This window comes from Canis lupus, chromosome 8 (assembly GCF_003254725.2).
Source record: "Canis lupus dingo isolate Sandy chromosome 8, ASM325472v2, whole genome shotgun sequence".
Taxonomy (NCBI): Eukaryota; Metazoa; Chordata; class Mammalia; order Carnivora; family Canidae; genus Canis; species Canis lupus.
Window position 1 is genome coordinate 14843378 of NC_064250.1, and position 21493 is coordinate 14864870.

Below are 21493 nucleotides of genomic sequence, written 5' to 3' on the forward strand. Positions count from 1 at the left end.
GTAGTGTGAAAATATAGATATCATTAAGAGCATTTAAGACTAAGTACAGTTCTTGTAGTATACTCTTGATTGTGTTTGTATTTGTTATGTTAGATGTACTAGTACTCCATGTATGAACAGACACACAGGTCAAGGTAACTGAACAGGAAGTCCAGAAATAGACCAAAAACATAGACGTTAGCATCTGGTAAAGGGAGTATTATCAAGTCAGCGGGGAGAAAAGATGCATTATTCCAGAACTGGAGATAGGATGACTGGATAAGCCATCAGGAAAAGTCTAAAGTTGGATCTGTGTCTTATACCCTCTGCAAGGATAAAGTTTAAAAAGGAAAAAAATTTTTAAAAAAATTTTTTTTTCGTTTTTAAAAAAGGCACCTGGGTGGCTCAGTCGGTTAAGTGACTGCCTTCGGCTCAGGTCATGATCTCCAGGGTCCTGGGATCAAGCCCTGTGTCAGGCTCCCTGCTTAGTGGGGAGTCTGCTTCTCCCTCTTCCTCTGCTGCTCCCCCTGTTTGTGCACTCTCGCTCACTTTCTCTCTCTCTCTCTCTCTCTCATAAATGAATAAAATCTTTAAAAAAAAAAAAGTAAGAAACCATACAAGTACTACAGAAATGCATGGAGGGGTTTCTTTATAGTTTTGAAGTGAGGATAGAGAAAAAAGACAGGACCACAAAAGATTTGTATGGCTACATAAACATCAAAATTTCTCTATGGGAAGAAACCTTTATATGCAAAGTCAAAAGACAGATGAGAAGTTGGGAAAAAAATATTTACCAACTCAACATAACAGGGTACATTTCCAAAAACATAAAGAGCTCCCAGAAATCAATAAGAAAAATATCAGCACCCTAAAAGAAATATGGGCAAAGTATTTAAAGAGAGGATTAACAGGAAAAGAAATATAGCAGGCTTTAAAATATATGAAAAGATATATGACCTCACTCATAACAGAAATTTAAATTAAAACTGTAGAATGTTACTATTTTTTACCTATTGGGTTGGTAGAATTTCAAGAGTTTAATATTATCTTATGTTGGCAAAGCATGCAGAAACAGGTATTTTTGTACACTATTAAGGGAGTGTAGATTGGAACTTTAGAGGACCATTTGACAATTTTCATCACATTTACAAATGCATATATATTCTTTTTTTTTTTTAAGATTCTATTTATTTATTCATGATTGACGCAGCAAGAGAGGCAGAGACACAGGCAGAGGGAGAAGCAGGCTCCATGCAGGGAGCCTGACGTGGGACTTGATCCTGGATCCCAGGCTTACGCCCTGAGCTGAAGGCAGACGCTCAACCACTGAGCCACCCAGGCGTCCCCATATATATTTTTAACCTAGAAATGTCACTTCTGGGATTCTTTTACATATATTTACGCACATAAAATTAACAAATGTTTAAGATGATTTGTTATAAAAGTAAAATATTCAGAACAGGCTAAATGTTCTTTAATAGAGGTTGCTTAAATAAATTATAGTACAGCTATATGCTGTGGTAAAAGGAAGAAAAAAGGAGAAGAGGGAAGATCTCTGTGATCTGATATGGAAGGACCCGACCACTGGTCCTTAAGGTACTATTAAGTGAAACATGTAGAACATCAAATAGCGGGCAGCCCCGGTGGTGCAGCGGTTTGGCGCCGCCTGAAGCCTGGGGTATGATCCTGGAGACCCAGGATCAAGTCCCAAGTCGGGCTCCCTGCATGGAGCCTGCTTCTCCCTCTGCCTGTGTCTCTGCCTCTCTCTCTGTGTGTCTATGAATAAAAACAACAACAACAACAACAAAAAAAAAAACCATCAAATAGCATACCACCATGATGGAAGAAGTAGAATAAGAATCTCTCTTAGGATTTTGCATCCTAATATTTGCATAAGGAAATTCTGGAAGACTACAAAAGAATCTAACAACAGTGATTGTATGTGGAGGATAAGAGAGCTAGATAGATTTCAGGGGGTAGGAGGGAAACTTGTCAGAGTAAACCATTTCATGTTTTTAAATGTTTTAATCATATCTTACTAAATGTTACCTACTTGGGATGCCTGGGTGGCTCAGCAGTTTATCGCCACCTTCCGCCCAGGGTGTGATCCTGGAGCCCTGGGATCGAGTCCCACATAGGGCTCCCTGCATGGAGCCTGCTTCTCCCTCTGCCTATGTCTCTGCCTCTCTCTCTGTGTCTATCATGAATAAATAAATAAAAGCTTTAAAAATAATAAAATAAATAAATGTTACCTGCTTAAATATTTGAATCATTAAAATAATGAAACAGTTAAATAAAAGTTGAGTTAAATCATCCCCAAATCAAACAAACAATTGAAAAAGTTTGTAATGACAAAAATCATACCAATACTAATGAAAGTAATTGCTGATTAAGGCAGGTATATGTCTACCAATGCAATGATGAAAGATTAAGAGCAGTTTTTCATAGGAACTATTATTAATTTGGTCCCTGCCTATGATACATCCCTCCATTTATCATATATCTATGCTATGTCTCTCCATTTTCCAGTTAAAAAATCTAGAAAATTCAAAAACTGAAGAATGATTATATTTATTTTGATTGGCTTCAAAAACATTTGTTACCTTTTGAATAAAAAGTTCTCCTTTGTAGTCAGCTCTAATCTTTAAAAAATAATTTCTACATTCTCAAAGTAGAAATTGACCCTAACACTATCGTTCCACCAAAAGAAAATTTACCCAACTCTTAATTCTGCTTAATTCCTAACTTCCAACTTGCTATCTTTGGGTTAAACAGAACATAGGTTAAAGTAGCAGAGCCTCGAGAATCAAAGAGTTGATGCTACAATTGTATAGTTAAAAACTATATTTACTCTAAATTGCAAAATGGTAGGTATTGTATGTGATGTTTAAGTTGCAGCAATTGTTCTAGTAATAAATGTAATATTCAGCAGCATTTTTCATAGATTACTCAGTTCATCATTAGTGCCATTTGCCTCTTTATAATAATGTGCACTTTCCTTTAGAAAGAGCTTGGTTATTTCTTTGGTTGGGCCTATTTGCTCCTTTTTTATGTGAGATTTTTCAATACTACGAAATGATGCAGAGCAAAAAAGGTCCATCCACTTCACTTGTGTTGCCTCCTGCGTTACCTAAACCACAACAGAACAATGACAGACAACAGAGCCTTTCTCCTCTCTAACAATTCAATCACCATGACAACCAGCAGAAGAACGTTGGGCCAGAAAAAAGCATTGAGCTTGAGGGACTAGACTAATCAAAAAATGGAATAACATGGCAACAATTACCCTGATGAGTGAGAGGGAAGCTGCAGATGCATTCAGACACCTATGGCACTGCAGACTCCACGCATTCAGCATTTTGTGTTTAGTGTCTTGTGTTTTTGAGAGCAGGTAAATAGACAAGATCGAATTGTGTAACAGAATGTCAGTGCTCTAGTTAAATAGAAAATTCCTTTCCTTTGGCTGTGCTACTTCAAGCGCATTGAAGAGGGTTTAGGGGAGATGAGGTTTTGAAGTGAAATGTGTAATAGATACAATATGAGTGCCACAAGGCAACGTTATTTAGTTTTAAAAAAGTAAACTTGGGTATGTTTCCCCCCATCCACACCCCTTTTTTCAAATATATAGGCACAAATAAAGGGAGAATGCTGTTGAGTTAGTGGCTGGTGCTGTCTTAAATCTACCTTCTTGTCAAGAACATACATGACTCACTTCTCTTAACATGTTTCTGGGAGTATATTGATTCTTTTAACAAAATCAAGCATGATTTCAGTAGTGTCCGTTCTAATGTCTGGAGAAAGAAGCTTAAAGGGGCATGACAGTTTAGTGGGTTGGATAACAGGAGTATGGGAGTATCGTTACATGTTCTATTCATCTCCTGCCTCTGTAACTGCCTTGGTTTACTTCTGATCTAATTCTTGCCACTCCTGAAGAGAGCAACATAATGGATATGTCTCTTTCTTTTAAATAGCATTCATATTGGCATTACTTCTTGATTGCAGACATAGTGGTGGGTTGTAAATAAATTTTCTGTACACTGACCTTGGCCATGATTTTTCTAATTAAATTCTTCCCACCATTTTTGTACTTTTCTAGGTGCCATGTTTAATCAATTTGGTGATGTTTTTAATGAATCACATTATCTGGTTTTGATTTATCAAAGATAAATTTTTCTTCCCCTCCCCTAAGTAGAACAGTTCTAATTAGGATTATTTCATTAAGTCATAAACAGAAACTGATAACCTCCTCTCAGAAAAAAAAAAAAGCAAACAGTTTGAAATACTGTCATTTTCACAGAGAAATTGGAGGTAAGAGGAATGAGACCTAACTTTTCATAATGCCCAGTTTAAATTGTTTGTGTTGCAGTGGGGTTGTTAAGGCTCCAGTCAATATACTTTGAGCTAGTTCTCTCTCCACAGACTTCATAGACTACAACATCTCCAGTTGTTACCTGTTCTAGAACTTAGTATATTTTCTTAATCTGATTATTTTGACTTCTGTGACTCAGTATACCTCTCTAAAATGGGCTGCTTTTTTATTCTATGCTATTTTTTTTAAATGGCCAGTAGGGAAGGAGAGGAGGCAGCTTTATGGGTTTACTTTGAGCATATAAGTAAATGTTTATTAACGATGAGAACTTTTTCTACATGAATGAGTTATGCTCTTCATTTTGATGTTGGTTAGGGCAAAAGTTACCATCTAGAAATCACTCATTGGGAAAGATGATTTTAGATTGTCTTTTCTGGGTTAATTTTCCTATTGCTCAGGTAAAAAGAACACAATTAGAATAATGCTAGCCACTTTAAAAATGTTCCTTTACTTGGGACGCCTGGTTGAGCTCAGCGGTTGAGCGTATGCCTTCGGCTCAGGGTGTGATCCCAGTTCAAGGATCGAGTCCCACACCAGGGTCCCTGTGAGGAGCCTGCTTCTCTCTCTGCCTATGTCTGCCTCTCTGTGTCTCTCATGAATAAATAAATAAAATCTTAAAAAAAAAATCTTTCTTTACTCTTTGTATACCTACTTCTCAAAAAGAGATTGAGGCAAGTTATACAAGAAATTGAATTCTAATAAAACAGAAACTCATTAATAGAAGCTAAAGGGAAGCAAACAAACATGAAGTGATAGCTGAATATTTTTAAATATTTTTAAAATAAGTTTTCACTGGATATCATGAAATGCTGGCCAAAAAAGAGAACAGTTTCTGGCTCTAAGCTTTCTAGCAGCCAAGCATAGAGAGAAACTCTGTGAGTTACAGAGCACTTCTCAGCTTATCACAAAAATCATGTTAGTTCTTTAAGAGAGACAACCTTTTTTTTTTTTTTTTTTTCTTTTTCTGTTCTCTGAACTCCTCCAGCTGGAATTCGTCCTGGTGTATGAGAGGCAGCCAGTGAGTTTTCACAAGAAGTTGGCTTTCAGCAGGCCCCCCCCCCCCCGTGGATTAGTCTTTCTGACTTTGCATCTTTCTGATGTGCATTCTGATCCAGGAGCAAAGTAGAGTCATTCTTCTGCTCTTTGTGATGGTGTAGAGATGAGGAAAGAGAAAAAGAACTTCACTCTCTGGTCATAAAGAAGAGTCCACATCCCCTGAAAGCGAGTTATAACAGCTTGTTTGGAAACCAACATATAGAAGAGAACTTGAATTTGACCAAAGTGGTTTTTTGTTTTTGCTTTTTATATCAAAGAGCTTCTTGGGCAACCCAGGTGGCTCGAAGGTTTAGCGCTGCCTTCAGCCTGGGGTGTGATCCTGGAGACCTGGGATTGAGTCCCATGTTGGGCTCCCTGCATGGAGCCTGCTTCTCCCTCTGCTGGTGTCTGTGCCCCTCTCTCTCTCTCTCTCTCTCTCATGAATAAATAAAACCTAAAAAAAAAAAAATCAAAGAGCTTCTTAAAAGGTGGAGCAACTGATGACTGGGTAGTTGGAAAGGGCTCATCAGCTGTGGTGGGCCTCCTCCCAGAAAAAGACCAGTTGAGCTGCTGCCAGATTTCATGTCACATTCGAATGAAAAATGAGGGTTTTTTGTGAGATTATTGTGAGAAGGTGAGAAAACAACTAAATGGGCTTTGTAGGAGATAAACAGTGATATCTTGAGTAGACCACACTTTACAAAAGCCAGATCTTATTTTAGACAACATAAGCGTGATCATTCTTTCTACACAGTCCCCAATATTTTACTGTACTGCAAAGAAAATCTGCTTATCAGTTTTAACACCCTTCTCTGAGTTGCCAGATAAAAGGCCACAGCAATCGGAAGAAATTTATCTTTAAAATGTTTCTATTATGCTTGGTGACAATGCCGTTTCCACTCAGGACTTCTCTAGTATGTATTTTTTTTTTTTCCTATGGATGAAGCAGGAATCAAAAAGGACTTTTGCTCTGCCTCAGAAGAACAATACAGGCATGCAGACACTGAGCCTGGCATTGCATTAAGCTCAGAAAATGCTTTAGGGAACCAGTGGTGCTGTGCTTGTGCATCAAGGCAAGAGACTTTATATCCTGGGAAATGTATTGTCGTACAACAGTTTGTGTGGGGATCCCAAATGGAGTTCATTCCTGTCTAGTTCACCCTCTTTTTATTTCCCTTCAGTGGCCTTATACGTCCTGGAATATATCTTAACGTGAGGCATCCACTGAGGTTTCAGACTAAGAGAAAAAGTAGCCCACTGGTTCAGTTTACCTTCCTGCACATGGTGTTTTCATTATAGGATTCTGAGGCAACATCTAGCGGGTGTCTACACTGTGCAGGTACCAGCTGAGTCATTTCGCTAACAACATTTCACTGACAACCCTCTCTGCAGCCTTACAGAAATAGGTATTCTTCTGTCTGATTCATGTGTTAATCTGCCATTCATTCAATACAGTTTTGGAGAACCTATGCTATGGACCAGTAGACATAGTCATATATGTTGAGGATGAAGTGACAAATGAGATATGGCTCACTGCAAAGAATTGGGAAAGCTAACCAGCAAAAAAAATTAAGGGACCTCACTACGGAAAGTATAGAATTAGAATATGAAGCCATTTCATAATTCTGAAGCTCATGCCAGTTCCTCCTCCACACTGCTGGTTTTCTTCACTAACCCCTATCTTCTGATTTGTGATTTTCTGAGGTTAAGAGCATTGATTTGGGGCTCAAGGCAAAATTTGCCACATTTAACTGGATGACCTTAGGAAAATTATTTAACCTCTCTAGTCTTAATGATTTTATCTATAAGACAAGAATGCTAATACCTACCCCATAACTTTATTCTTAGGCTTAAGTGAGATTGTATATAAAAAGCTTAGCATTATGCTGAGCACATAAAATGCTTAATAAATGTAAAATATGATTATCATCATCTTCATTATGGTTTTATCTTACACTGAGGGGCCTCTGGAGCTGTTTGTTTTTACTAGAATTAAAGTCTCTTTCCTTCCTTCCCTGGCTGGCTTTGCCTTATGGCCTGTCAGAGTTTTTGCTCTGACCTATAAGGTGACACTTGCCATGATTTTACTGTTCACAATAGGGATCTATGGGAACAAAGATGGAGAAACGTACCAAAATGTTGTGTGGTGGGATGCCTGGGTGGCTCAGTGGTTAAGCATCTGCCTTCAGCTCAGGGCATGATCCCACATTGGGCTCCCTGCATGGAGCCTGCTTCTCCCTCTGCCTGTGTCTCTGCCCCTCTCTCTCGCTCTCTGTGTGTGTCTCTCATGAATAAATAAATAAAATCTTTAAACAATTGTTGTGTGGAACACTGGTTTTCTCCATGTGCTGGGATTTGGAAATGATGTTTTGTCTTTGTGCTTTTAGAATTTGGCAGATTAATAACATTAACAGAAATTGATTTTATTGAGAAAAGATTTCTAAACTTGATGTGTGAGTTGGAAGAGTTTGGTATTTCTAGACCAAAGAGTGACATGATGGGAGCTGGATCCTCGACAAATTAAAAGTGATGGTTGGAGTGCAGAATTGTCCTTGCCTTCTCCCCTGGTATACTGAGCAGACCATGGTTAATATGCCTTTGGAGTTCAAATTATGTCACTCCTTTATGGAGCTCTTGCCTCTGAAGCCCATATTGCATTCAGCCTTCCACTGAGGGGCTGGAATGACCTAATCCCATTGAGTAGGGGCCAGAAAGATTATGCCTTTGGCCCAAGTTTAAGGTCCCACATTCTGCTCTCCTATAATCTCATATTGTATACCATAACTCAGAGCAGTGTCTCAGTCCCTTCTCCCCAGTGCCAATGCTTACTGATAGGAGCAATCGGCAGGAGCCAGGATGTCTAATTTTATTTCATTTATAAGCAATGTCATTTCTTAATGGATTGAGGAAGTTTCATTCTTTCTCCTTTCCTCTGCTGCAACTAACTCTCATAACTGGTTGTTTTCAGCAGTGATTGACACGCTCTTACCTCATCTTCACGATCAATAGAACATGAAGGTGTGTTTTGTAGACTCTGAACTCTGTTGCTTCCAAACTAGGCTGTGATACTGCTATAAAGGTTATGACTCACTGAGGCATAGTTCCAGCCAATCCTTTGCTGCTGTAATCTCACAGGTTCTTTGAAAAATTCATGCCGAATCGTCATGCTGTTATTTGGGTCTACACAGGGTGACAGCTGTGTCTTCTAGTAAAGGTTCAGTGTCAGGCTGGTAAATTATTTGACTTCTTGGGAATCACAGGCACAGGCTTACCCTATCAGGCCATGATAAGCTTTTTTCTCTGGCAAGAACTAATTGGTGGGAATACAACACCCCAGATTAGGAAGAAGTGAGTGGGTCTCATGGGCATGAGGAATTTGTAAACTGAGTTAGTCTTGACTAGATTTTATATCTCTTTAAAAAATTTATTAGTGGTAGCATAAGCCAGATTCTCCTGAACACATAGTTTATTATTTGGTAGTAATTTAGGCAATTTGGAGAGATAAGTTAAATAAATTTAATCTCTGCTAATGCTTTAGCTAGCTAATGTATTATGTTCCCCAGGCACATCCTTTTGCTTAGTTAACTTGCCTCTGTTTCTGAGGGACCCTCCAGGGGTGATGCTAATGGTAGGCTTCCAAGTTCCTGAAGACATCTTTTGTCAGAAGACACTTTGAGAGGCACCAAGTGCTCTCCTAGAAGGGACCCTTCTCCTAGAAGCCCCTTGTTACTTTAGATAATTTTAAAATACACCCTGTAAAGTCTGTTTTTTCTTTTAATATGGGAATAATTGAGCTTGCTTAACTTAATTGGCTTTTAGGAAGTTGTAGTGGTGTAGCCAGTTGAATGGTAACCCCTCAAAGTTTGTGCGCACGCAGAAGCTCAGAATGTGACCTTACTTGAAATAAAGGTCTTTGCAGATATAATTAAGGTAGAGATCTCAAAATGAGATCATCCTGGATTACCAGTTTGGCTCTACACCCAATGATAAATGTCCTAATAAAAGACAGAAATGAAGAGGGCATGGAAACAGGAGAATGTCATATGAAGACAGAGATTGGAGTTTTGCTGCCACAAGCCAAGGAATGCCTTAGAGCCACTAGAAATTGGAAAAGGTAAGGAAGGATTCTCTCCTAGTTCCTTCAGAGGAAGCTCAGTCCTGCTCATATCTTGATTTCACACTTCTGGTCTCCAGCATCATTGAATAAATAAATTTCTGCAGTTTTAAGATAGGCATTTGGGGTAATTTGTTTTAGTAGCCCAGGAAAACTAATACAAACACATTCCTTGAGGTCCATAACCCTAAGTGTCCCTAGGGTGGCAGAATGATTTGGGAATGTGCATTACTTAGCATCGTTTTCTGAGAGGTCTGGATTAAGTTGGTTGGTTAGAGTTATGTCATATTCTGTTGGCACCTGATGAGACATCAGCATATTTTAACTCACCCTGGAAAAGACCCCAAATCCAGGACACTAGCTAGCAGTTTTTGGTAAAGGACTGATTATGAATGCAATAAGTTCTTTATGCATTCTTTGGGTAAGTAAACAAATAGTTCCTAACACATTTTCCACTGGGAGTTCGCCTTCTTGAAGAACCTGAGGAACACCAAAGGTGTGAACAATAATTAACTTTTGATTGCAATGTACAGCCAAAAAGTCCTGTTTTGTTATCAGTTCTTTGAATCTCTAAGAGATTAAACATTTGATTAAACATATTTCAGCAACAGAAACTACTGAAATGGCTTTTGAACCATTTTAGTCACGTAGCTGTATATTTACCATCTATGCAATGAAACAATATCCTGTACTCTGCTCATTTGTTTATGTGCTTGAAGGAACTGGGCTTCTACATCTATTCATTCCACCCTTTCTTGAACAACAAAGAAATGATTCAATTCAAGAAATATTTAGCCAGTGCCTAGTATGTGCCCTGGACACTATTAGAACTGGTGAGTTACAATAAATGTGAAAGGCAAGGATTATGGGTGCTTCCAGGTTAATCTAGGAGGGAGAACGAAATAATCCTTGCATCAGAGACACTTGTACTACCTGAGAGAGATACTTGGAGAGACATGCAAGCAAGTGTCCCTGCACTGCTGATTTTCTTCTTTTCTTTGGCAGCTCCTTCTTGGTATATTACCAGACCACCACCTCCCCTACTATCCATTAATTGGAGGAATCCTACAAGATTTGAGTAGAGGTCTCTTTTCTTCTCTCTTTATCTCTCCCTGGAAAAGAAAGTCCATACCCACTAATGCTTCAGTTGCTACCAAGATCCTCAGATACAGATCTTCTGCCCAGAGCTTTTCTCACAGCTCTGGACTGCTGCATACAATTACTTCATATCTCTTGTATGTCTCAAAGGTAACCTAGCACTTAGCATGCCCAAACAAAACTCCTTAGCATCGATGCCTCCTTCAGGTCTGTCCATTTTTCAGTGTTCTCCATGCCAGAGAATGACCAAGACAGAAGCCAAAGAGTTAGCTTTGATACTTCCCTCTTCCATATCCTTATCTCTAAACCACCACAGAGTCCTATTGGTTTTACTTTCTGGATTTTTCTCAAGTTCAACTTTCTCTTCATTTCCACTGTCACTTCTCTAATGTGTGTTACAGCCTAATCACAAGAGTGACTTCCATTACTTTTGCCATATTATGTTGGTTAGAGACAAATCTCAGGTCCTGTTCACACTAAAGAGGAAGAGGCACAACAGCAGGTAGCCCAGGTCACAGGGCCATCTGAGAATTCTGCCTATCATAGATCTCAGCTCCAAATCACTTCTTTAGGAAAACCTCCTCCAACCCAGAATTGGGTCTAATCCCATTCTTAACAAGTTCTCATAGTACCATGTACTTCTTTGTAGCATTTACCACAATTGTAATTTTAACTTAGTTGAATGACTGTTGGAGTACTCTCTGCCTCCCCCACTTACCAGTTTCCTGAGGGGCAGTTTTGTTCATTGTAGCACTAGGAGTAGAACATTGTAGAAGCTCAAAACTGTTGAATAAGTGGACAGAAGAGTCATGGAATCTGTCTATATTTTGTTGTCTTGATTCCTCCTTTAGAAATCTGAGAAGTCTCACTTGTAGGCTGCTTGCTTAATACGTTGCTTCTCACTCTGCTGCAAGAATGATGTCTGTAGTGGATCAATGGAAGTTTTATTGAATACAGGAGTGGGGGGCGTCTGGGTGGCTCAGTCAGTTGAGTGTCCCACTCTTCATTTTGGCTCAGGTCATGATCTCAGGGTCATGAGATCAAGCTCCATGTCAGGCTCTACACTCAACACGGACTCTGCTTGTCCCTCTGTCTCCCCCAGCTTGCACTCTCTTGCTCTCTCACTCTCTCTCTGTTTTCCCTTTAAATCTTTTTTAAAAAGAAAGAAAAGGAGAGAGGAGGAGAGAGGAAAGGAAACTAAGTTTTTATCCACCATAATGAAAACAGGCAGGGACGCCTAGGTGGCTCAGTGGTTGAACGTCTACCTTTGGCTCAGGGTGTGACCCCGGTGTCCCTGCAAGGAGCCTGCTTCTCCCTCTGCCTATTTCTCTGCCTTTCTCTCTGTGTCTCTAGTGAATGGATAAATAATATCTTTAAAAAAGAAAACAGGCAAATCAGGTTTTTTCAAACTTGTAACCACAATAAACATCCCAAATTGACGATAAATGTTAGCAGAAGTCAGGGAAGGAGTAGTAACCTGGAATCACCAATAAAATTTATTATAACTAATTAATTTTTATCTTGTTTTCTGGAATTTCAGATAAGCTTATGTTCAGGGGATCTGTGCTAAGCCATTGACAGATGTAGGTTAATATGGGAATTATGGCCAGATTCATGTTTGAACAATTTTAGAAAACAGACATTTGTTTGGTTACCTGTGTGGTACCTGGAATGAGCTTTCTTTCCCTTTGCTTTCCCTGTTCTATTTGTGGCCCAGGTTTGTAGGATCTTCCTCTTCTGCTTCATGAAGGTGGCTACCACTACTGCCTCCATGATTATCTCTGTCAATTACAGAACAGTTAATCTGTTCCAAGTCTGCACCAAATACTTTAGGTGTGGTATCTTGTTTACTTATTACAATCCCTGTTAGTATGAAATGCCTACCTTATAAGAGTGGTTCTCAAATTGTGACTAACATCAGAATCAGCTAGAGGATACTGGACCCTGCCAGCAGTTTCTGATTCAGTAAATTTGGTGTGGGGCCTGAGAATTTACATTTCTAACAAGTTCTTAGATATAGTTATGATGAGGCTAATCTGGGGTCACACCTTAAGAACTGCTGTTCTATGAGGTATTATCATTCCCCATTTTACTGATAAAGAAACTGAGGCTTACAGAAGTAGATAAAGTTACACGGCCAATAAGTTGCACAGCCAGGATTCAAATCCTTGTTGGGTGGCCCCAAACCACTAGGTATCACTGCCAGAATCAAACATTCTTCTAAATTCCTAACCAAAGGTCCAGAAATGTTAGGATAAATCAATCTTCAGATAAATTCAAACATTCTTGATCACATTGATTTGGTTGAAGTAACTACTCATATAGTCTTAAATGGTTATGTCATTAAGTTTCAGTCTGAAGTCTGTCATTAAGTTTGAAGTCTGAAAAGAGTTGACAGCTCGAAAATTTTAAGAAACAGAGGAATCCAAAAATAATTTGAATAGGTTGACTCCAGAAGAAAATCTCTCATTCACTTCTCTTTTTTTTTTTTTTTAAGATTTTATTTATTTATTTATGAGAGACACAGAGAGAGAGGCAGAGAGAGAAGCAGGCTCCATGCAGGGAGCCCGATGTGGGCCTCGATCCCGGGACTCCAGGATCACACCCTGGGCCAAAGAGAGGTGTTCAACTGCTGAGCCACCCAGGCATCCCTCTCATTCACTTCTTAGAGAAGATGAAAATAGATTGGCAAGATCAGATACAAGTCTAAGCAAGTTCTTTTCTTGATAGGTATAAGAAAGGTCTAGCAAGCAGAGAGGAAAACATAACCTCACTATGTTCATTCTCTATGCAAATCTATACCTAGAAGCTTGAAGTTTTGAAGTGATAGATACTGTAGGTCAGGAGTAATTTTCAGGTCTTGCTTCAGTATTCACTTACTAGAAGCGGATCCTCCTTTCCATTCCCATCTCCCATTTCCTTCCTCTGGACCTCGCCCCTGGTGCTAACTTTATCCCAAAGTTAGCCTGGTTTTCCAGTCCTAGACTTGCCTCCCTAATGATAACCAGCAGAGTAACAACTTTATCTTTCTTTAACCAGTGTTTTTACAGGATTCTTCCCAACTTGCAAGCTTATAGATGCATTATATTCAAAATTCATCAAAACATACACAAAAAATAAAAAAGACATATACCTTTTTCTTTCTGTCCTTTATCTCACCAACCTCACTTTTATTTCTTAATGAAATTTCTGCTCCAGAGAGCAAATCCCCTTTTCTAAGCCTTTACACATTATATTCCTGCTGCCTCTCCTCCCGTCCCCATGCTCACCAGTTACCATGATTCATTAACCTCAAATCCCATTCAAAATCCCCTTCCTTAGGCATTCTTTCAGGACTGGCTTCATCTAACTCAGGTATTGCTCATTGGTCTTAATGGACCAAGTTGGCACAAAATTAGTAAAATTAGTTTGAGTGTTCAAAGGCTATTTCTATAAGTACTCTTCAGGCATTTGATAGTGTTTTCTATCTTTCCAAACAGACTGTAGGCCCTTTGAGAGCAGAGATTGTCTTCATTTCTTTTGTTAAGTGCCTACTGGACCTCATTCATTCATTCATTCATTCCTCATATTTTCATTAAGTACTTCATATATTCCAGACAGTGGGCTCATCCTATTGCTTTCAGGAGAGGCTTGATTGTTTTCATAAACCCTGTACTTCCCAGGAGCTCTCTAATCTAGAGCTTTGGACTTGGATGTGGTGGGTAGTTGTGAATTCCTTCCAATTTCTTTTTGGGGAAGTCTGATATATAGTGCAGGAAAAGAGATCAGAGGAGGCTTGTTGGAAAGTCAGAGTGTTTTTGTGGTGGGAGACTGGGTTGGAGAGGGTGAGGGGTAAGGGAAGTCTTTTTAGGAAGTTGAGTTGATCTGCATAGCATTTCCTAATACAGATCCTTTTGTCAAATGAAAGAAAAAGTTATTGTCAACAGCTTTGACTAAGGCAGGGACAGATACCTTATATTTTCAAGAGGCAGAGGCTAAATAATAAAAATCCAAAGAGAGTGGCTTTCTGAATACATCTGACTTGGGAGTGTAATGACTTCGAGTAGTATCTGTATTCCTGAGTCTCTCTCATCTTTTAAAAAGTAGTTGTTAGAATTAGCACATTGAGGTGCATCACTGGCTCAGTTGGTAGAGCATGTGACTCTTGATCTCAGGGTTATGAGTTCAAGTCCCACTTTGGATGTAGAGCTTACTTAAAAAAAAAAAAAAGAATTGGCACATTAATGAACCTGAGCAAGTTATAAATTAAAAGTAAGTTCCTTGAGTCATTATAACATTGTATATACAGGCATTGACATTGTCTATGATTGTCTATGTATGTAACATTTTCTATATCCAACAGTTACAAAAGCAAACAATTCAAAGCTCAGGAACCGTTATATAGGGGCACCTGGCTGGCTCAGTCAGTGGAACATACATACAACTCTTGATCTTGGAGTTGTAGGTTCAGGCCCCCCTTGGGGCTAGACATTACTCTAAATCTTAAATAAACAACAAATTTTTTTAATTTTATTTAATGTACATTAGAACTATTATATATGTCAAAGCTAAGATAAAGAAAATGGAGGCATAACAATATTTTATATTTTTGTTTATTCTAAACAGTTTTTTTGACAGCCATAAAGACAAACCATCCCAGTAGTAAAGTGCCAACAATTACTGCCAGACAGTTTCAACTCCTTTGTTACCCTGTCTTGCTCTGTGGCTGGAACCATCAGGTCATCCTATCACTCTCAAAAAGGGTGCAGAGTTCTTATGCTTTGGTGGGTTTGTCCTGCATGAAGGGGACAAACACAGAGATCACTGGCAGATGTCTTAGGAGTTAGAGCCTAGTAGTCAGCAGCCCTCAGGGCTGAACATTAGCTGCTGGAAGATAACTTTATAAAGAAAGAACTAGGGAATCTCTCCCAAATGTTTTCTCAGTGTTCATCTTTTTCTTTCCTTTCCTTTTTTTCTCCCCCGTCAGCTTCACCTTCTTTGCCTTTGTTTCTCTGGCCTAAAACTATGCCAAAGCACACACTTATGGCTTCTTCCGTCATTCCATTTCAGCTAGAGGAGCTTTCTCAACATTAACACTTCCCTTTCCTAGAACCCCATATTAAACCCAACTGAAAGGCAGTTCTCTTGGAGTTGTCCTGTCCTTTCCTTCCAAACTGATGGAAGAAGGCAAAAAGTCTCATGCTGACAGAGGCAAGATAGATCTTGGGAGGAATAGGCTAAAGGATGTGACTGACAGCCTTATTTTCTCTTTGTGGCCCCCAAGCAATGGGGAAGGCAAACAACCTATTCCACAAAGACCCAGGGTCAATTGTTTTTACATATAAGATGCATAGGCATGATGTGGTGTGGGGACAACATGTTTTACTTGGTAATTTTGCAAAGAAAATTATTTTAACCACTAAGCTAACCTTGTTCCTTCTTGATGTACACCACTAACAATACAAAGTAAAACTTAAGTCTCTTATGTTAATAAATTCCAAGCATGCCCCATCATATTTGATGTAAATATTTTAGGTACATTATTATTATGAGGAGAGGAAGATATTAAAATTTCATCAAATTTTTCAAAACCTTCATGTTAAAAGCTAATCTGTGGGGATTGGGGCAGGAATTAACTAGAAAGAACATGAGGGAACTTTCTGCAGTAAGGGTAATGTTTTATATTTTGATAGAAGTTTGTGTTACACAGGTGTCTGCATTTGTCAAAACTCAGTGCATGTACATTTAAGATTTGTGCATTTCATCATGTATAAATTTTACTTCAAAAGAAAAAATCCATAAATATTGAACTCCAGTTAATGATATGTGTGAAGTATTTAGGAAGACATGTGCTATAGTTTACTTTGAAAAGCTTAAAAAAAGTAAAATAAGAAAAGATAAGACAGACTGAGGAATGGGTAATATGTGATAAGGCAAAAATAGAAATATGTTAATGGTAATATATAGATGGTGGGTAAGTGGGTAATATCTAGATGGTGGGTAAACTCATTGTAAAAAGTTTTAGAACTTTGATTTATGTTTGAAAATTTTAATAATGTTGGAAAAAGTTATTGTTAAGGGAATTTAATATCATCCATCAGCCAACTGCTGTCATTTTGGAATATCCCATTTATTCTGGCTAATGAACAAAAGTAACATTATTATCTAACTCATTAATGTTTTATTTAAACAATATTTTAAATGTTGTATTGAAGAAATATCACCTGTCCCTGTGAAGACTCTGGATAAAAAAATCTTTATGGAAATGATGCCTTTATTCTATTGTACACACATTGATAGAGAACACTAGTTTTGAGATGGGAGGAAGCAGCATTTAATCACCCACAATACTTTCATATGTTTTTCTGTAATCACTGCTATATTAATCAGATGTTAATTTTATCTATTTAAGGTATTTCTGTGATTTTTCTCATATAATATGAAAAAATTCAAAGGAGGTGACAATATAGAGTTCTCTATTTTTGCTTTGTTTTGTCATATTTGTATTTTGTTTAAAAGAAAAGAGGGAATCCTTCCTAGAAATCAGATGTCAAATAATTTTAGATGTCAAGTAATTTTAGATATAAAACATATTACAGTGTATTGTCTCTCAGTGACACCTCAATTCAACAATCTCAGTGCTAGTTCATGTGGAAATTATACAGGGAGTAATATGTAAAACTTTGGGGTCAGATGTCAGTTTAGTGTCTTGGGATGTCAAACTGGGTCTTGGAGGATCAATTTTTAGATCTTCCATAGTACCTAGTAGAGTAAGCACTAGGATGAATGTTTAGTCCGAGTTGTAGAAGTTCAGAGGTCAAGTTCCTAAACATATTGGAAATGAACCAACTTGATTAAAAATAAACTGTTATTTTACTTAGTGATCAAATATCAGTGTAAGGAATTCTGAGACAATGAGAAACTTAAAGGTTTTTCCAAGATATGTGACCCTCCTTGGAGAAATGAGATCCTCTGCCAGGGAACCAAATATTGTGTGGTGTGCTTGATTTTCTTAAAATAAATATTACAGACTTAATCCACCCAAATAAATCAAAATGGTATCCCTGGGAGACGTAGGTGTTACAATTCTTGGCAAACTTTTGGAGCCCCCTTCTTGGAGTGGTATTCAAAGCCTATGGCACTTTCTTTTGAATATCTTCAGAGAAAATAGATTTGATTTCTGAGGTAAGAAATTCATGCAGAGGCCAGCTGAATTGAGTAGAACTGGTTTTGGAAAGGGGTGCGGCTGTAAATTGACCCTGATTTTCTTGATATAAATTCATTCTTAAATTACCAAAGAAGAATTTCAAAGCTGTGCTTAGCGTCATCAGAATACATGCATAACCTCCTGCAGTGACTGCTTTGCAAGGTGAAGCTTAGGGAAAAAAAATAATACAGTCACACCTAGAAGCCTGGGAAGCATAAGCACACATTCCCACTGACCAGTGCTGCTCAGATGGAACCAGTGGCAACTATACCTACACTTCACCTGGCTCCTGAAAAGCACGGGCTTCTGAGGCAGTTTGCAGGCAGTTCAATGCCTTCCTCAGGGCCTGATTCTACAGAAGCAGTTCTGGAAATAGGCTGCTTAACATTTTGCTTTGTGGAAAAGCACTGGGGGGAGGCAGGCTGAACACCCCAGGAGCTTTAGAAATGCCCCCAAAGGGCATCCCCGGTGGCCCAACGGTTTAGCGCCTCCTGTAGCCCAGGGGCGTGATCCTGGAGTCCCAGGATCAAGTCCTATGTCGGGCTCCCTGCATGGAGCCTGCTTCTCCCTCTGCCTGTGTCTCTGCATCTGTGTGTGTGTGTGTGTGTGTGTGTGTGTGTCTCATGAATAAATAAATAAAATCTTAAAAAAAAGAAAAAAAGAAATGCCCCCAAAATTTAGCAAGAAAGAGAAAGCTGTCATTCACCCTCAGGTTCTGGTATTCACCCAGATTTGGCTGCTGCAGAAGAGCAGGCAGGTGATGGTCCTCAGGTGGTGAAAGAGAAACACAGAAGATGGAAGCAGCCTGAGTCTTGTATGCTAACCTGAACCCTGAAGTGCTGGTGGGAGTGTGTTTTCCGGGAGGCTTGAGAACAAGATGAGGTATAGGACGAGTCATGGATAGCCAGCACTTGGAGAATGCAAGAGGGTGCATTGGCTGGTGTGGGCGAGAGGGGTGGAGTTCGCGTTGGTGGGCAGCAAGTCACAAAAGTGTAGAAGAAAATCAGGGGCCTTGAGCCTTCATGAATTCTCCCCTGCTGCCTCTGACACACTTTTGTCAGGAAATAACATTTTTCAGTATAATTGTTTTGTGCTTGGGCATTTACATTTATTCTGATTTTTGGCTTATCCAGATTTTTTCTTCTCCTTTGAGTGACATTTCCCATCCAATTCCTAAGGCATAGCAGTTTACTTAGTGCTTCATGTTTAAGTGACGTCTTACCACCGTCTATTTTCTAGACAGATATTATGTTGTCCTTGATACCTTGAAACACCACCACCTCCTGTTTACCACCACACCCTCTTGTAACCAAAAATTTGCAAAAGGTATTCTCATGCTCGATTTTTTCTTCTTTGCAGGTTCAGCATTTAGAGTTAGTCATTTTAAAGTACCACAGTTTTAGTGGATGAACTCCCAAATAATTTGCCCTATTCTGTCACCATTTCCTAAGGAATTCTCCTCCTCATTCTTTCCCTCTTTCTTTAAGAAATGTGGTTCCTTTCACAGGAGCTGGCAGACATTAAATGCTCGATAAATATATCATGAATGAATAAATGAATGAATTGTCACTTGATAACACAAATCTTTATGAGGTGGTTTAACCACCATGTTTTCTAGAGGCATGGAGACAGATGACTTTGTTGAGTCCATTTAGTTGGTAGGCTTTGAGCATTTAAAGACATTCCTTTAGAGAACTTTGAGTGAAAAAAGGGATACTGTAGTCCATTGTCAGCATCATGTGAGGTGAGTTGGATAAGAAGGATGGTGTCTGTAAATAAATGTGTATGTGTCTGTATATATCCCACCATATAAACACACATAAATCTAACCATTCCTCACATTCATCACATGGTATTTGGCAGAAATTCTTTTATAATCAATACTCAATACAAAGCTCTAAAGTATCCACATTTCATGAAGAATCTTATGCCTTTTTATTCATATGTGTCATTGCAACTCATGGACAAGGTGAAGTCATAGAATCCTTAGTGCTAGAAGTAGGCCTCGAGTAATGGATAAGGAGACTCAGCCAGAAAAGTTCCATAGGCTCCCGAATCGACACAGGAGGCTGATGGCAAAGGAGAAACCAGACTCCCAGGTTTCCGCCGCCTCTTCGGCCATGTCTCAGCAGCCTCTTTCTTATGGAGGATTGTCACGGTGCTGAGAGAAGTAGTCTGTCTTGGGAAAAGCTCTAAGAAGCAAAAACATAATAGACTATTTTCTTTTCACAAAGAGGGCTTAGTGACTTAATGGGTGGGAAGAATAAATAAAAAGATTAAAAAAAACAATTGTTAGAAATATTCTTTCTTTTAAATTGCCACGAACAGAGCAATATCTGTAAAAACTCCACATACCTAAATAGTTAGGTGATGTTTTACTTTGTTTTTTAGATTAACTAATTTGGTATGCTTTGGGGTTAACTAAGGGTTCCCTTTTTAAAAATTTTTTTAAAGATTTTATTTATTTATTCATGATAGACACAGAGAGAGAGAGAGAGAGAGAGAGGCAGAGATACAGGCAGAGGGAGAAGCAGGCTCCATGCTGGGACCCCAATGCGGGACTCGATCCCAGGACTCCAGGATCATGCCCTGGGCCAAAGGCAGGCGCTGAACTGCTGAGCCACCCAGGGATCCCCAGGGTTCCCTTTTAATATTAAATACTCTTGGGAAATGTCCCACCTTAAGTCTATTTCACTCACTAGCTCACATAAGGAACAAGAACATTAATTTAATAAACACATTGGAATTTGGAATATAACTTAGAAAAAGAAGTTTTGAAAAGAATATTCAACAAGAAGGAAAAACAATGGACTTCACAATTACAGGTTTCAAAGAATAACCTTTTCTTAAAAACTTATTCCTATTTTTACATGTACTTACTTTTGAAGAAGTTCTCCTATAGGTAAACAGTATTGTTTTTATTTCTGTTGCTGTAATAAAATATTATAGCTGACCAGTTGGTGGAGCAATTACATTTCCATAGCTCTTAATGGCTATTTTGCTTAGGTACTGGTAACTTAATTGGAATCAAGAAAGAGACTATTAATATCAAAGGACTAACCAAACTGATCACAAACTTTCAGGAGAAATGACAGACAAAATCACTTTAACAACATCCAGCCCATTGAAGAAAACCTGTAATTAAATTAAAGTGATCATTTCACTCATGACAGCTGGAGGGTCCCCTCTTACCTCACCTCCAAGAGATAGGCCCCCTTCCTACAAAGTCACAGTTACAGGTAGACATGAGTAAGGAATGCAGAAAGGTCAGCCTTAGTGCTTCATCTGCCAGAAGCCTGAGGTTAATGCAATTATAATTTTTAATGGCAAACCAGATACCCTTTTACAAGACCATCCAGTTTCAATATAATTATTAGCCTCTTTGGTTTAAGCAGCTGTCCTAGAGAGACTGCCTCTGGGAAAGCAATTTGCTCAATCCAGATTTCCTTCAAAAGAATGGTTAGCTGAATGTTTACCAATTCAGTGTTTAAGTCTCCCAAAATCATTGTAGCTCCTTAGAGTACTTGAAAACTTTATTCACTTGTGATATATTCAAATGAAAAATATAAGAATCAGTATAGTTATGATTATGTGAACAATATAAATTTTTTGAGTAAACAAGACTATAAAGAAATATAAAATGCTAATAATGATTGTAATAATAAACACTATAAAGAAATATAAAATGCTAATAATGATGGCATAGGGAGAC

At 38.6% G+C, this 21493-nt stretch overlaps 1 long non-coding RNA gene across 2 annotated transcripts in view; it reads left to right on the top strand.

The window, feature by feature from the left end:
- Positions 1-21493, top strand: part of LOC112656957 (uncharacterized) — a 113385-nt gene that overhangs the window by 47600 nt on the left and 44292 nt on the right. Inside the window, exon 1 of one of the 2 annotated variants that reach the window (XR_004817983.2) lies at positions 3197-3370. The exons of the other annotated variant lie outside the window; for it this stretch is intronic. This is a non-coding gene — a long non-coding RNA (uncharacterized LOC112656957). Of the gene's footprint in view, positions 1-3196; positions 3371-21493 lie in introns of those variants that run through there. 2 annotated transcript variants of the gene reach the window in all.